Raw genomic sequence first — 17,340 nt, 5'->3', positions numbered from 1 at the left:
GGGAGCAAGCTGGTTGGCTAAACTAACCAAACTGGTGAGCTCTGGGATCAATAAGAGACTCTGTATCCTAGTGTCAACCTCTGGCCTCTACATGCATGTCCTCTTAAGTATGTGCACATACACACACATAGACAGGCATAAATACACATACAAATGAAAAAAAGATGTGACATGCCCTTACAAGACCACTCAGCAATGTTACAGACAAGTGAAGAACTGAGAAGTGGCTGGTGGAAGCAAGCAGTGTGTACCCAGGGTTGGATGAGCAGTGCAGGACTAAGCCTGAACAGGGAACCCTGAGGCCTGAGAGACGGGCAAGCTGCTGGAGCAGCAGATAGCTCTCTCCTCCTCTGTCAGTATCTGAAGATGCTCTTCCCGGCTCTCCTCCAGACCCCTCTACTGAATCCAGAGTTGGATTGCTTATAACCCATGAATACACTTGATGAATTTGCTTCTCATTTGAACTTCAGGAGACAATAAAAGACGCTTGACAGAAAATCCAATTAAATATTCAAAGGATTGCAAGGGCTAGGAGAGACCCAAGTAGCTAATCCTTTGTCACCAGCCCTGGTTCCTCATTGCCATTTAAATTCCAACTCAATCACCTGTAGCAGCTATTCATTCATTTAGACATTTAGTACCTCAAATGCCAAGGCAGCACGAAAGACTTCCCCTGTGGCGTGGAGAAGCCCCTAGACTATTCTGCGTGTGCTCTTATGAACAACCAACGGCTCAAATCCTCCACACATTTCCTATCTGGGACATGCACGGCACATCCAGAGATGTTCGCAGGCTCCTCCCCCACCCACCCCGAGCCCATAGTGGAAAGGACAGCCTATCTTGATCAAAACAAACACAAGTAGCTCAGGAGGCCCTGGGTTCTGGCCTCAGCACTTGCATAAATCAGGCCTGATGTCTCAAAACTGTAATCCCACCCCAACATTCATGAGGCAGAGGCAGGAAAATCAGACCAAAGTCACACTTGACAGAATAAGGAGTTCAAGGCCAGTCTGGGCTATATGAGACCCTATCTCAAAATAAGACAATAGAATTTTTTTTAAAAAAATTCCCCACATCAGTCCCAAGTCTTAGGGGCTCTCTCCCACCACTGTTAATGGGTCTGGGTCCTCTCCACTGAAACATTGAGATAGTGCCTTGGCTTTCGCGCTGCTCTTACTGATGGTGTGAATCTGAACGGCTTGCACAATTTGTCATTGCGTCATCTTCCTCATCTATAGTAATGAGGCTATGAATACTGATGACCTCACAGATTATAGGAAGTATTAAATGATAATAATGGTTTAATAATGCATGTGCAATGTTTACGCTAGTCAAAAATGTGCTCGGTTACATTTCAGTAATAAACAATCTCCACATCGTGGCATTTTAACTCAGCAAAGGTTTATTTCTTATTCATGTTTCTCATCCAAATTGGATCATTAGCTTCTTTAATACACACATACAGCACTATGAGGAAGGAATGCGGCAGACCTCGGATGGTTTTTAAAGATTCACCCAGAGGGACTGCAATGGGTACCACTCACCAACACTTCATTGGTCAAAGCAAATCACCTAGCAGTGCCAACCTACCTAAAAGGTGGGGAATACAATCTGCCTGAGCCGCTGGAAGTAATGAAAAGCCATCCCCCACCATGCTTTTGAACAGTCCCAATATTGTTGCTGTTATTGTCAACATCAGTGGCATCAAGGACTTCATATAAGATTTGGAGACAGTCCCGATCCTCCGTGGCATCCCATTTGCTATTCACTCCACAGTCACTGTTACTTAGCTTTTACTGAGGACTGTTTTGTAAGAATTCATATAGCCTCTCCTTAATGTTTGGAAGGAGAGAGATTGAGACGGAGACAAGAGATGGCCATAGGGGTAATATGATACATGAAATGCATGCATAAAATTGTGAAAGCATAAATCTGAAACAAAGAAAGAGTCTGGTCGCTTGGTTCTCAGAAGGGGCCTTCTAAACTTTGCACTTCCTCAAATAACAGAAGTGTGTCTGCTATTCACAGTGGGCTCCTGGCTGCACCTGAGTTCACGCAATGAGCAGATGTGTGGTAGGATTCCCCATAGCCTCTGTGTGGCAACAGGCAAGGCTAGAAAAACCTAACCTGAGACTGGAGGCCTGGAGCAATGCATAGGTGAGCCCAGTGACCAGGGAGCAAGGAAGGCAGGCTGGAGATTCAGTCCAACCTCATGGCCAATGAGTCAACTATCACGTCTCTCTCTACGAGGACTCCTCTACAGACACTGAATACAAAGCTTTTTTGGTGACGATAAATCACCATATCACACAGCTGTCACACTCTAGCTCAAAAGGTGGATGACATACAAGTTCCACGTTTGGGACCCTCCTGAATTTTATCCTATAGGTCTCCTTTTTGGATAGCCCTTGACTGTTTTCTTTATGATAAAACTGGAATAGTAAGCCTGGAACCTTCCTGAATTCTGTGAGTCATTTTAGCTAATTATAAAACACCAGGAAATGGTGGGGATCCTTAATTTGGAGCCAGTCAGAATGACAAGGGGCAGAGGAACCGAGCTCGCACTGCTGTCAACAGGAGGTGATCTTGTTGGAGACAGCCTTTAACTTTGTGAAATCTGTGCTGATTCGGGCACATAGCATCAGAATTGTAGTCCGGGGTTGTCGCATGCCAAGCATCAGAGATACAGATGATGTGGGATTCCCATTGTGAATACCATTGGCTAATAAAGACACTATCTTGGGCCTACGCAGAGCAGAATAGAGGCAGGTGGAGAAAACTAAACTGAATGTTGGGAGAAAGAAGGCGGAGTCAATGAGAAACCATGTGACCTCACCTAAGACAGACGCCAGAACTTTACCCAGTAAGCCACAGTCAAAAGGCGATACACAGATTAATGGAGATGGGTTAGTTTAGGATATAAGAGCTAGCCAGAAATATGCTTAAGCTATTGGCCAAACAGTGTTGCAAATAATATAGTTTCTGTGTGATTATTTTGTGGACTGAGCAGTCAGGAACAAACAAGAAACCTTCTACTACATACAGAGATTAATAAAAATCAGTATAACTTCTGTTCCTATGAATCCCAGAGTCATTAGGAGGAAACCTACTCTTCTATGACATAATAAAAATGCTATGGCAATGAACATCCTTTCACTATGAAAAAATAGCAGATAGGTATTGTAAGAAAGAATAAATGTCCATAGCTGGATGTCTTCTGTATAAATTTTGCCCAAGCATGATTTCTTTAGATCAAGACTATATTCAATGTCAAGAGCTAAAGTTTAGGTTTTATCCCAAAATCTAAATTTCTGGCTTCTCTTGAAAGTGGTGAGATATAGTGATTTATTTTCTGTGGAGTCTATTTCTATTTACCCCAAATCAATGAGGCCAGGACTGAGACACTAGAGGAAGCAGTCACTGGAGAGGAGAAAGTGCCCCGTGACAGCAGGACTGGACCACACTGAATACACAGAAATAAAGGGAAATGAGAAAGAAGCTAAGTGAATCCAAGAACAAAGATTCTTAACTGGATGGCAATTGGCAAAGTTTGCCTCTATCTTTGGCTGTCACAACCAGGGGGTTACTACTCACATCTTGTGGGTGGAGCCAGAGAATCTTTTAAAAATCCTAGGATATAGCTGGGCATGGTATTGATTAATCCCATCACTAGAGAAGCAGAGAGGCAAGTGGATCTCTATGAGTTTGAGGCCAGGTATGGTCTATATAGCAAGGGATACATAGTGATATCTACTATCTACATCCTACTATGTACACACAATATCCCAAAACAAAGAATTCTCCAACCAAAATAGACCTACTATAGAGGCTAAGAACCCTCAACCTAAAGTCAGCCACTTCAGGTTTGACTTAACCGTAAGAAATGTAACCACTTACCAGAACAGTAGCCAATATTCTTTAAGGAGAACAAAAAGCCTGATATTCAACAAAAACTTACAATGCTTGTTATTCACTCAAAATCATTAGGCTTATTATGAAGTAAGAAAATGTGATTGAAACCAAGAAAGAAATAAAATAAGAAATAAAAGACAGGGTCGAATTATAACGACAACCAAGTAGCTATAAATACACATGGTGGCACTACAGTCATGAACTGAGTAAGCAGAGCTCACAAGGCTTCTAGAGGAAACAGACCCAGCAAATGAATAGCTAAGGGCTAAGCATAGTTAGAACACAACCAACAGAAAGGATCGATAATGACAGACAATGCTGAGGGCTGGGCACGGGACTTTTAAGGTAAGCACTTTTCTGGGTGAGTCATCTCCCCAGGAGCCCTGAGATCTGTGTTTTTCAGCAGGTGTGTCTCATGTTCCTGACAGATGCAGACAGAGCCCTAGGCCCACTGGGCAGCATCAGAAGCAGCCAGTTGGCAAAGAGCCTATGTTACGCGAATCTGTCTTCTCAGTTTTTGGTTGTACCATATAAAAACCCATTTCTGCTCTCTTAATCTTGTGTTGCCTATCTGAACACGAGTGTGGCTGCATGCCTTAAAGTGAGGGCTGGTCTGAAGAGGGAAGAAGCAGCAGCAGCCTGCTGTATCACACACAGCAAGAAGTCAAGCGGGAGGCAAAGGCAGCAACAAAACAAAGTTATCACAGAAACGGGCATCACACCATCAACCTCTGCCGACTCTGAAACAGCTTCTGTGTAACTCTGAAGAAAATAGCATCCATTGCTCAAAATCAGCACCATTATGACAAACCCTTAGAAAAAAAGCTGTGTGCATCTCATGACAGGTCTTTATAACTATGTTTTAATTTCATGTTATTATAGAAGTTGTTTAGGAAAAAAACTATATGTGTATATTCCCTAGAAGTGATTATTGTTGGGCTTTCTTTGGACCACCAGTTCCCAAATAATGACGCAGAGACTTATTATTAAGTATGAAAGCTTGACCTTAGTTTAGGGTTATTCTCAACTAGCTCTTAAAACTTAACCTGTTTATCTTAATCTACACTCTGCCATGTGCCTCTTTATCTCCTCAGTACCATGTGTCCCACTTCCTGAGTCTGGCTGGCAAACTCCACCTTTCTTCTTCCCAGAGTTCCTACCTCTTCCCAGATGTCCTGCCTATCCTCTCCCGACTAGCTATTGTCCATTCTGCTCTTTATTAAACCAAGCAGAAGGTGCCCTGGCAGAGACACATCTTCACAGTATACAAAAAGATTACCCCACAACATATAATTTTATTTTCTATTTATTTTTATTTTCCTAGCAAAGTCTCCTATATCCATGTCCCAAACTCCTGATGCAACCAAGGAGAACCTTGAACTCTGATCTTCCTGTCTCTAATTTTTAAGTGCTAGCATTACAGATATGTGCCACCATGCTTGGTTTAAGCAGACCTTGGGATCGAACTCAGGACTCCATACCTACTTGGTAAGAATTTCATCAACTGAGCTACACCACTAGAGAATCTTTAGTTTGTTGCTTATTCATTTGTTTACTTTCATAGTGCCAAGAAAGGAACTCAGAGTTTTATACAAGCTGGGAAAGCACTCTGCCACTATGTTATACCGCCAGCTCTCATCTTGTCATTCTTAAATTTCATTTCATTTAATGCACATGAGTGTTTTGCCTGCATGTATGATGTATGCCATGTGCAAGCAGGGCCTGTGAAGGCCAGGAGAAGGCATCAGATATCCTGAAACTGGAGTTACAGATGGTCGTGAACCAATGCAGCTGCTGGGAACTGAACCAAGGACCTCAGGAAGAGTTGTTGGTACTCTTAACTGCTGAGCCTCCTCTCTGCCCTACCTTCTTATTGTTCATAACAGATACTTCAGTTCCAAAAGGTTTAATGTGGGAAAGAATATCAACAGGGAAAAGGCCGAGAACTGTTCATTGTTACTACCTTGTGAATGAGGCATCCTTCAGCATGTAGGAATGGTACTGAAAGAGACCCAGCCTGAGCAAAGGTCACAGCTTCCTTGGACAACAGGCTTTCATGAACTGCATTTACCAGGGATGCTACACTGCCTTCACCATGGACGGCCTGAATCCTCACCTTCTCAAGCCTTGCAAAACAAGAATATGATCCCAAAGAAGGCATTGCTTCCCAACTGGGAGGAACTTAAGTAGGAAGAGGTTCATTTCGGCTCACAGCTCAGATGGTGCTGTCCATCATAGTAGAGGCAGTGTGGTAGGAGGCAGCATGGCTCACAATGGTGTGAGTTTACAATGGGACTTCCCAATATCAACTCACACCAGGAAGCAGAATCAAGGCCAGGTTATAACCTATAAGGCACACCCCCTTGTGACCCACTTCCTCCAGTGGTGTAGGACAATGGTCTGTATCCTGTCAATTATATTTTAAATAAATGCTAATTGGCCAGTAGCCAGGCAGGAAGTATAGGTAGGACAACTAGGCAGGAAGTAGAGGTGGGGTGATGAGAACAGTAGAATTCTGGGAAGAGGAAAGCTTATTCTGCTGTCCTGACCCAGACACAGAGGAAGCAAGATGTGACTGCCTCACTGAATAAGGTACCAAGCCATATGGTTAGCATAGACAAGAATAATGGACTAATATATGTTATAAGAGTTAATAAGAAGCCTGAGCTAATGGGCCAATCAGTTTATAACTAATGTAGACCTCTGTGTGATTTCATTGGGACTTAACTATTGAAGGAACCTGGCAGGACAGAAAACCCTCAGTCAACACTCCAGTGAGGCCCCACCCCTTAAAGGTTCTATAATGTCCCCAAACAGTGCCACCTGCTGGGAAGCAAATGTTCAGACACATAAGATGGTGGGAGACATTCTAAACTATAACAGCACTCTTTCAACAACAGCTTTCTTCATTTCACCTTAAGATACTTCTCTCTCTCTCTCTCTCTCTCTCTCTCTCTCTCTCTCTCTCTCTTCCTCATAATACCACTATATATATATATATATATATATATATATATATATATATTATCATAAGATATTAACTTACATATATACTTATAATAGGTGTATTAATTCTGGGTCACTAAATATTCTTAAATTTTTTGATGGAGAAAAGACAACTTATCCTATAATTTTTCTAAGACATTCTTATTAAAGGATATTAAGCTTTCTTCAATGCTTTCCCAGTCATAAATAATGCAGCAACAACTATCTCTACATATAAATCTCTGTCTGCACTTTTGACTATTTCCTTAAGATAAATTGCTAAAGAATAAATAATTGAATAAAGAGGAAAGGTGCTTGTTTTTCAAGCTTGTTTCTCCTGACACAAAAAAATATAGCCTGGGTGATGATCTTAGCCTGGAGACACTAGGGTAGCACTAGCAGCCCTGGACACCTTGTTCTCAGTGGACCCTCAGTCATGACTGGAGTCAGTTTGGCTTCTCATTACTGATGGGATGGCTATGGTTGATACATTGCAGGTGGAGATCAGAATGTTGCTAGAATGTTCCCTCGCGTACCAGGAAGTCCCATAGTAAAGGGCAGTCCGTAGACCTGTTCAGATTGTCTTGCCGCCACTACAGTTGACCATTGTTCTGTTGACTCCCAACAACTACCTACCATACAGGTAAACCTGATGTCATGCCACTCACATGCGCTTATGTATGTATTGAATTGAGAATAACCCAGGGACCCAGAAGCTTCTCAATAAATTCTCAATTTATTTCTAGATTTGTAAGAAAACACTCAGGTCATGAGGTGTCTACTCTATACGGAAAAACAGAAGGAAAAGAAATTAGCAAGTGAGTTCACCATGAGTGGAGAGAGAACAGAGAGGTGAACAGGGTCCTACAGCTGCCTGTGCTCTTAAGAGAGTCTCTTATCCTCAGTGAGTTGGAAGCACTGTGCAGAGTAGCAGGTTTTGAAACCGGTTTTCAAAGGACCCATATGGCTAACTCATTGAGAACAGACTCTCTAGGTTACAAAGAAAATGGGAGCAGGGAGCAAAGAAACCTGGCAAGGCCAGGCAGACCACTGTAAGGATTTTGGATTTGACACTTGGAAAGGAGCAAGGCACTCCAAAAGAATTCTGAGCAGAAGTATAAATTCAATTAGATTCTGATTTTAAATGGAGCACCCTGGCTTTTGTGGAGCATTTAGCCTCTGGTAGAAACAGTCGGGAGTTTGTGTGAAAAACCTGGGAGGAAGGAGAAAGAAAGGAAGGACAGTAGTGGACATCCATAAAGGCCGAGGCAGTTGCGTGTGGTAGGTAGCATACCCCTGTAGTTCAGCACGCCACACAGGATGATGATTCGGGACCAGCCTGGCCTACACAGCAAGTCTATGTCTCAAAATAAAAAATGCTAGCAGGAAATTATAGTCTTTCTTGTCTGTTTCTCTAGCTCACTCTGACAATACAGACAGACAGGTGAGAAAGTAGCATGGCTTTCCTTTCTCTCAACACACAAATTTCCAGAGCTGCTGAGACGGCTCAACGGCTAAAGGCACTTGCTGCCAAACAGGAAGTTCTCAGTTCAATCCCCGGGACCCACATGGTAGAAGAATTCCTACAAGCAGTCCTCTGACTTCACACTGGAGTTGTAACATCTGTATACACACACACACACACACACACACATTAAACAAACAAACAAATAATAAAGTTTCATTTGTTAAAGAAGGCCTTCAAACAAACTTCAGCGGGTAAGTTTCCTAAACCGTGTGGGAGTGTCTTTCAAGCAGAGGGAACTCAATGACTGATCCCTGGGACTTTAAAGGAGAGACAGATCCCACTGCAGGGTCACCACCACCTTCTACAGTCTTCTTGGGCCCTTCCTGGGCATCACTTATTTGTTAATCTCAATGACTGAAGCGATTTATTCATGAGACTTTTGAAAGAAGACTTGCAAGGGCTTCTGTTTCTCACTGGTGCCTTCGTGAATCCTTTTCAGCAGCATTAGGTACTGTTTGTTCATTAATGTCTGCTCCCAATAGGTCACTCAGAAGAAAAGAATTACACTGTCCTCTAGACAGACACCTTGACATGATTCAAAAGGTTTGGTGTTTCTGAAATAAGGACAGAAGCCAAACCACAAAAGGCTTATCAACTCCGGTTCAAAGAAGATGGGGGAACAGTGGCCAAGCTGAAGGCATACCTTAATGATTCTTTTAAGTATTTCTTTCTCTTAATGGCCAGTTTTGAAAAGTGAAGGCTCTGTCTATCTTTTTATTTCATTATATACTTTGACTTAGTAGCTATTGTTTTTACAAGGGCTGAATTTTGTTCACAGTGATTGAAGTTTTATGGTCAGGTGGTACAGGACAATTGTCTATATTCTGTCAATCATATTTTAAATAAATGCTGATTGGCTGGTAGCCAGGCAGGAAGTATGGGGGGGAGGGGAGACAACCAGACAGGAATTTGAGGTGGGTCAATGAGAACAGGAGAATTCTGGGAAAAGGGAAGCTCCCTCTGCAGTCCTGCCCAGACACGGAAGAAGGAAGATGTGACCTGCCTCACTGAAAAAAATACTGAGCCATGTGGCTAATGAAGATAAGAATAATGGACTAATATACATTATAAGAGCTAATACAAAGCCTGAGCTAATGGGCCAATCAGTTTATAACTAATGCAGACTCTCTGTGTGATTTCTTTGGGGCTAAACGGCTGTGGGACCTGGTGGGAGGCTAGAAACCAGGCAGGACAGAAAACTCAGTCAATAGTCAGGCACCTGTTTCCAGTGGTTGTCACCGTTGAAAATGAGGCATGATGGGAGTATCTCACTGAAGTCCGGATGAGGGATAATGCAACTCTTGAACTAATACACTAGGTCCAGGCCAATGCAAAGGTAAGTGGGTTATATTCAGGACACAGTCCAGCCTTGGGTGGAGCTAGTAAACACAGAGAAGAGACCTGAGGGATGTTGGTACAGGTGCACCCCTATTTTTACACACCAGTCATAATATGAAAGTAGACAGAAATGCTGGGTCTTAGAAAAGACAGATGAGGTGATCTCCTTGTTGGGGGTGGGGGTCTCAGATCTGAATTTGGTTGCCAAAAATTCATCTCGCCAGGGACAGTAGGCTGGGCTAGTCTTGAAAAGCTAGTAATACTGAACCACTGTAGTTTCTGAATGATTTCTCATTGCGTCAAAGGCTGCATGAATGGGTAGAGGGATGGATCTAGCTAGATGCCTGAATGCTAAGCAGCCAGATGGAAGAGCAGAAGGTACTGGCATGTTTGCTGAGCTGGCTCACTTCTAAGTCTATATCCAGGCTCATCCTTGTGTTTGAGTTTGACTTGCCGAGCCGAGCCAAGGGAGTTGGTATGATCCAGGGTCTGATTACCTTCCAACCAGGAACGAAGTATTCTCAAGAAAACCTATGCCCTCTTGTTGACTATTGCACTATTGAAACAATGATCCCCAGAAAGTGGAATTTTCCCCAAAAATCTCATTTGGAGAGCAGGAAAAGAATGAAACCTGGTGTCAGCCAGAGGGCGAGCTGGTCTCTCAGAGGAAGCGATTTCACAGAGTCAGCGCACCTGAGGGAGAGACTATGTTAAAATAGACATGATGGGATGGTGGGGAGGACCACACCTGACCAGGACTGCAATCCTCTGTTTCTCTATTGAAACCCGAGCCTCATGTCAGGCCCCAGAAGAAGGGACTTAGGGGTTCATCACTGAACCCTTCTCATTGTGTCTTCCCAGTGTGGCCACAGTGAATAAATACCCTTCCTCTGCAGTTCTCTCTAGTTTATTCTCCTAATTGGCCTGCTGGGGATGAGTGGACAAACCCACCCCAGGCTCTGACCTCAGCAACAATCTGACTTTAGGGCTTCATTCAACATTGATTCCATCAAACAAACCAAACGCTCAATGGATTCAGATACATTTGGGTTTGCCATCACTTGAGTGTGGCAGGATCCTCTTTTAAGGCCACAGAGTCACTGACAGACTCAAGGGGGAAAAAAGGCAGAGAAAACTCTAAAGGCTTGAAGAAGATCTTGAATTAGCAGGAGACTTCCTGGTCAAGAGGGTGAGGCTGGAAAAGAGAATGGAGTAAAGGGACCACAGAATGTTCTGGGTCCTGGTTCCTCCAGAGCAAATCAGACCCATGTCACCTTCCACTGATTGCTTTTCTTCCTTCTGAACCATACTATTGTGGAAGGGCAAGACACAAGTCCAAAGATGCCCAAGCTAGGGGGTGACTCCAGAAGAAACGGTCATATTCGCTTACAAGTTTGTGCTCTGGATTTTCTCCATATTCTCATTGATCTCCAAGCCAAGTGGGCCACATCCTGGGTCCTGACCAAGCCCTGTAATGGTGCCACAAAGGTCCCGACACAGCCTTCCCTGGCTGTTCCCACCTCCCTGTGAGACACCCACAACCACACCATGGTCTCTCAGATAGCTTGTATTTCCCATAGACCACAGTTGGCCTTCAGGTACTGATCTGAAATAAATGTCATCCTCACCAGCTGACACAGGCCACCTAAGATCTCTGAACTTTGGCTTTCTTGACTAGGAAATAGGGGAGTCACCAGCTTTGCCTTCCCACAAACTATGCTAAAATGAATGACATGTGTGGGAAGAGCGACAACCGGTCGGCTGCTTTGCAGTTAAGATAAACGTGATTCCAGGAAGCGCCAGACTCACGACCTTGACCAAATAAGTAAATTTATACGTCCTAAACTCTGAAAACATGATGCTTCCCCAATATGAAAAACCAATAAAAATTTAAATGATAGTCAAGCATAATATAAGCTGTAAATTTGAATAGTTGGAGAATAGCTATTCAGCACTCTGTCATCTCAAAAAAAAAATCGGATTCTGTTTCTCGCTGCTTCTCTGGTGTGCTGTGCCTTAGCTTTGCCTGCTCCACGAGCACAGTGATTATTTGGCGCTGTGTTTTAACCCATTTACTCACTACACCCAGCTCTCCACGAGCCACTGCTGCAACCAGGACAAAGCGAGCACTCTGCAAATATTTGCCAAATTAAACTCCCTCTCTTGACACTTCTCAGAAATGTGTCTTCTGTGCATGCAGGAAACCTCCACAAATAATAGGAAACATAAGCGGCTCTGGGCAGTCAGACCTCAATCACTCTACAGGAAGTTATTAAAAGCAAAATATATGTATAATTCAGGACTGAAAATAATGAGAGATAGTTTTTAAATGAAAGAAGCAATTTAAATCCTGGAATACTGTATAGGCTGGGAGAGATTTGAAATGGGAGGGGTGGGAATAGATCTGAGCACAAGGAGGGACAGGCGACATGAGTCATAAACAAATGCTTGAAAATATCCAAAATAGCCAGGAATGAGGGACTGAAGCTGAAATGGCTCTCGAATTATATTTTATTTGGCATAATCAAATGGAAGCTTTTATCCACACACAACGAACGTCAGTGACTGAACACACATAGCAGTCTCCCAGGGGCTCCTCACCTGGCTTCCAGGGTTGCCCCTGCTTCCTGCCAACTCTGATCCTTGCTCCTATAGAGAAGGTCCCTATCTTAGTCATGTCCCACCTTGAGTGAAGTGGCTAAGAGAATGGGTCCCAGAGGGACTGTCCCGTCCTGGTTACCATCCGTAGGTATCAACACACTGTGTGGTGCGGAGAGCATCATGCAACAGGACGGCTCAACCAGGATTGCCAGAAAGCCCAGAAAAAGGGGTAGGACAGAAAATGGTTATGGTAATAAAGCCAAGGAGGTGTCCCCAGTAGCATGCTCCCTCTCAAGCTCATCTTGGCGCTTTTTACCCCCTTCTAACCATGCCATTAAATTGAGTGCATTGAGGAATTAGTTTCTTGAATGTATCAGAGCCGTCGGGTATCTAATTGTTTCTAGAAACACCATTGCAGACACACCCAGAGGTGTGACTCAGTAACCCCCAAGACCCCTCCTAGTCCAAGCCTGCAGTCAAAAGGCAGGTAAGACTGGGCACTTTTTAGTGTTACTATTTTGTCCTGAAAATTCATGTCATTTTTGCTCTCTGGGGGAATAATACACTTGAATATTCTTGGCGCTGTAATTTCTCTCTCATTTCTTCCATTTTCTCTCAATTTCCTTTGCCGCTGGCCCTTCTGGCACTGGTATTTTATCTGCCCAATGTGGTCCTTTTTTATCATCTTCTCTATGCTGTCCAGGCTTTTAGCAGAATGCATTCTCCTGGGTAGTAGCAGGCTTCAGGGACTCATCTGCTAAGAGCTTCCCAGGGCTACTCTGATAAGGATAAATACATTTGCCTAGAAAAAAAAGAAGAAAAAAATGAGACTCAACTTCCACCTAGAGCGTTACACTAGGATGAGAAATAACTTGATGGCATTTGCTCCAACCTTCTGGGCATCTTCTCCTTGATGGCCTACTGGAGCAGAAATTAGTGAGTGTAGTAGTTACAGAACAGTCTTTGCTGGCAGAGAAAACTCTACCACTTAGGAGCTGTGGGCCTGGGGAGAGGTGGATACCCATCCCCAGCTCTCATTTCCTCTTCTCCGGAGTGAGGAGGATGAAGAGATGCTGTGGAATCCACACACAACTTCCAGCAATTCTGTTTCCCTTTGTTTCCCCAAGACACTTAGGAGGGGGATTTCTGACTCGGGATTTGTTTCTGGCTCAATAGGAGTGGATGTGAGCAGGACACCTTGGGGCAGTCCTGCAGTCACACAACAGCTGGGGAGACATTCTTTCTTGCTACATGGGAAAAAACAGACCCATGAGGAGTCAGCACCATTCCCAAATCTATCTGTGACCTACCTGTACAGCATCCACAAACCCTGTCTGGAGCCTCGTGTGGGGAGCTTCCCTCCCCATTCCGGAAGGATAACAGAGAGTCACAACCTCCCATGGATCTGAACTCCTAGCCATGACCCTCCATTCAGAGGCCCCTTGCCAGGGAACTAGCTGATAACTTTTGAATCCCCAGTTAATGGGAATCCATCACCGCCAATATAATAAGCAACCAAACCGAATTAATAAAATCAGGTTTAACCTGAGCAAAGCACTCCTGGGTGACACTCAGGAGGGCGTGAGAGGTATCACATGGCAAATGCGGCTACCAGGTCTTAAGTAGCCTATAGGCATGGTCTTGAGCCCAAGGAGGGGCTGACTTTTGGCAGGCTTTCTCTGCAATGGAGTTTCAAGAGGACAGCTCCAAGGGGAGGGGTCACCACTTGGTGCACTGAGGGTGGGGTTTGGAGAGGGCAACTCCAGGGGCATTGCTGCTCAGGGTCTGGAATGGGCTCTGAGCTGGAGATTCCAAACACCCCAGCCTCTTTGGATATATATGGACGCTGGTAGGTCTTCCGTCTAAACACTAGCCATCGAGGGCTTTCTCAGGGACGTCTGCTAAGGAGATCTTTGCAGACTAAATATCTCTTCACTCTCACACCTCCCCCATCTAGTGCCATCTCTGTAACCCAGCAGGAGATTTTCATCCATGGTTCCCCATGACTATGAGACAGTTACCACATTGGTGCTGATCCACCTGACGCTCAAGTCTACACTGTTCAGAGTACTACACCAGTAAATCCTGGGCTTCTCCTATTCAGCCTCTTTGTTATGAGACATTTGCACACTGTGTGAAGATGTATCGTTGCGATTGGTGTAATAAAAAGTTGGATGCCCAGTAGCTAGGCAGGACTTCTGGGAGAGAGAGAATTCTGGGAAGAAGAAAGTGAAGTGCCAGACTCAGAGGAAGCAGGACAGGCCGTACAGAGATGAGGGGACATCACGTGGCCAGAATATAGATTAGTATAAATGGTTAATTTAAGTTATGAAAGCTAGTGGGGCAAGCCTAAGCTAAAGCCAAGCTTTCATAATTCATAAAAGTCTCCACGTCATTTGTGAGCTGGCGGCCCAAAGAAAAGTCCATCTATATACCTCTTGCTTCCTTGATTACAACAACCAAACACCGGACTGCTGCTTTCGTTCTGGTTTGCTGTTCTCATTGACACCCTCTGCTTGACAGCTCAGCTCTTCTTATGAAAATTACTGCTATGAACAAAGACTTCTGATCACCACAGACCAATTTGCATGAGCTCTTGGTCTTCTGGGGAAGAAAACTTAACAGCAAGGCCAGGCTGTTCCTGACGAGACTGTACACATCAGGAAGTTTGGGAACCTGGGCTGGCGAGCCATGCTCAAGGATGAGCCCCAGGTTCTCCAGAGAGCAAATTTGGAGTAGCAGGAAATCAGACCCTGTGCTGTCCTCTCACTCAGGACCCATGCTGACAGTGGAGAGTGTGCTCTGAAGAAAGCCCTGGGGACTCGGTGCCTGGGAGCCCAAGCAGACATTAGCATCACCATTGTGCAGGTGTCACTAAGTGTGGGCACCCCATCCTCACAGCAGGTGCATTGTGTGTCACTAAGTGTGAGCACCCCATCCCCACAGCAGGTGCATCGCGTGTCACTAAATGTGGGAACCCCATCCCCACAGCAGGTGCATCACACTGTCTCAGGACTCAGATTAGTGTTCAATGGCTGAAGTCATTGTAAAAAGGATCTGGTGCCCTTCCCTGTGTGTCTGGTGGGGGACAGGCACAGGGGAACATGTGAGCTGGTGCCCTTCCCTGTGTGTCTGGTGGGGGACAGGCACAGGGGCACACCTGCATGAAGAGGGAGGCAGTGATGTAACCATTTACCTGGCTAACTCCTGTAGAGCAGTCCATGCTCTCCCCATCAATATGTTCCTCCCTGGGAAAGGCAACACCTAATTTTTAGAACACAGCTATTTTGGACCCAATTAACCGCAGAAAAACAAAGACTAGTGTCTTATGCTCTTGCTGCTGCCACTGCTTTGTTTTTCTTTATCTTACTGTTTCTATTAGAGCAAGAAGTCATACATCATCGTCACACAGACTCAACCAAAAGTAAGAATGTAATGAGGGTTAGTGACACCCTCCTCAGGCACAGATAAGCATGTGCTGTCTTTGTGAGGGTCACATCCGGGTTTTCTTTACACCATCAAATTCAGGTCACAACATACACGTAAAACTGTAACCCGCTGTTCAGTTTGAATCCTAGCAGAAGCATGGTATGAATAAATTAAGATAAATTAAGAATGGTTTCATAAAAGGCTATTTGCATAGAAATAACAACGCAAAGTCACAGCAAATAGTCCAGTGCCACAGGACTCCTGAAAGCAAGAAGTATTGTCCCCAGGCTTGTGGCTTGGGTTGAGAATAAGATCACCAGAATCCAGTGGTAGAGAAAGCCAACTGGAAAGAGGCTCCTGGGATTCTTCCATCCAGAAACAAACATCCTCTGGCAGCCAGTAGAATAAAGCTAGCAATTAATCCCTTCCCCAGTCCTCTCTCCCACCAATTCTTGCCATGATCCTAGTGATGAACCCAATGGGAACCCAGAGGGTAGGAGGTGTTGCAAACTAGACCAAGGAGCTGGCAAACCTTTCTGTAAAGAACCAGATTACACTGTCTAGCCGCAGGCTTTCTAATATAAATCCTATGTGTAACTATAGTGTGAACACACTCACAGAAACACTTCAACGGATATCTTGGATGTGACACCATTGCTGTATCTGGCCTACAGACTATAATTCATCAAACTCCAGAAGAGACCAAATGGGTCACTCTCTCAGATCAGAGAACAAAGGAGAAAAACAGAACCTAGGTCTAAAAGGATCCCTGAGAACATACAGCAGCTTGTTTATTGATTTGATGCATTGTGAACATTTACTACATCCCAATCTTGGTTAATTTTATAATAAGGTAATTTAATCAGAAACAGGGTAAATAGTTTGACAAATAGTGGCACAATAGTATCTATGTACTAATATATGCATACTCTCAAAAGTGTATACACACACTAATATATTTGTATATATATATAATTATATTACTACCTTATCTGTAGGGAATAAGTCAATACTTGAAATTCTAGTACCCATCTCTGTATATGGCATGGGTTTTCCTACACATGCACAGATACGATGACCTTGTGCTTTTTCACATAACTCGATTTGACACGTCCATCATGACTTTCGGGCTTTGAGACCATTCCTAAGTAGGAGTCACTTGAACACAAGCACTGTGACTCGACAAGTGGTCTCTTCACTGAAAAGTCTAGCAAGCAAACAACGGGTGGGTGGGACATACAGCACGGATTCGCTAGACCTGGAAAGGCAGCAGGAGAGTGCAGAATCTCACCTGCCGCTCAAAATGGCACACACCGAAAACCTGAATAGTTTGCTTATAGATTTTTCTATTAATATTTTTGAACCACAGCTAACCATGGTAACTGAAACCACAGAAAGCCAGGCTACAAATAAACAGAAACGACAGTAGACAAAATTAGGAACATACTTGACGACTCTAGTTCCTCAAACTTTATTTAGCACTTGTATGTGCCTCTTATTGTTACCGAACAATTTAAGAAGGTTTAAGTTTTCAATGTGAGTTAAGA

This window comes from Arvicola amphibius, chromosome 3, assembly GCF_903992535.2.
Source record: "Arvicola amphibius chromosome 3, mArvAmp1.2, whole genome shotgun sequence".
NCBI classification, from domain to species: domain Eukaryota; kingdom Metazoa; phylum Chordata; class Mammalia; order Rodentia; family Cricetidae; genus Arvicola; species Arvicola amphibius.
The sequence above is the reverse complement of the archived record's forward strand: the minus strand, read 5'-3'. Positions refer to the sequence as shown.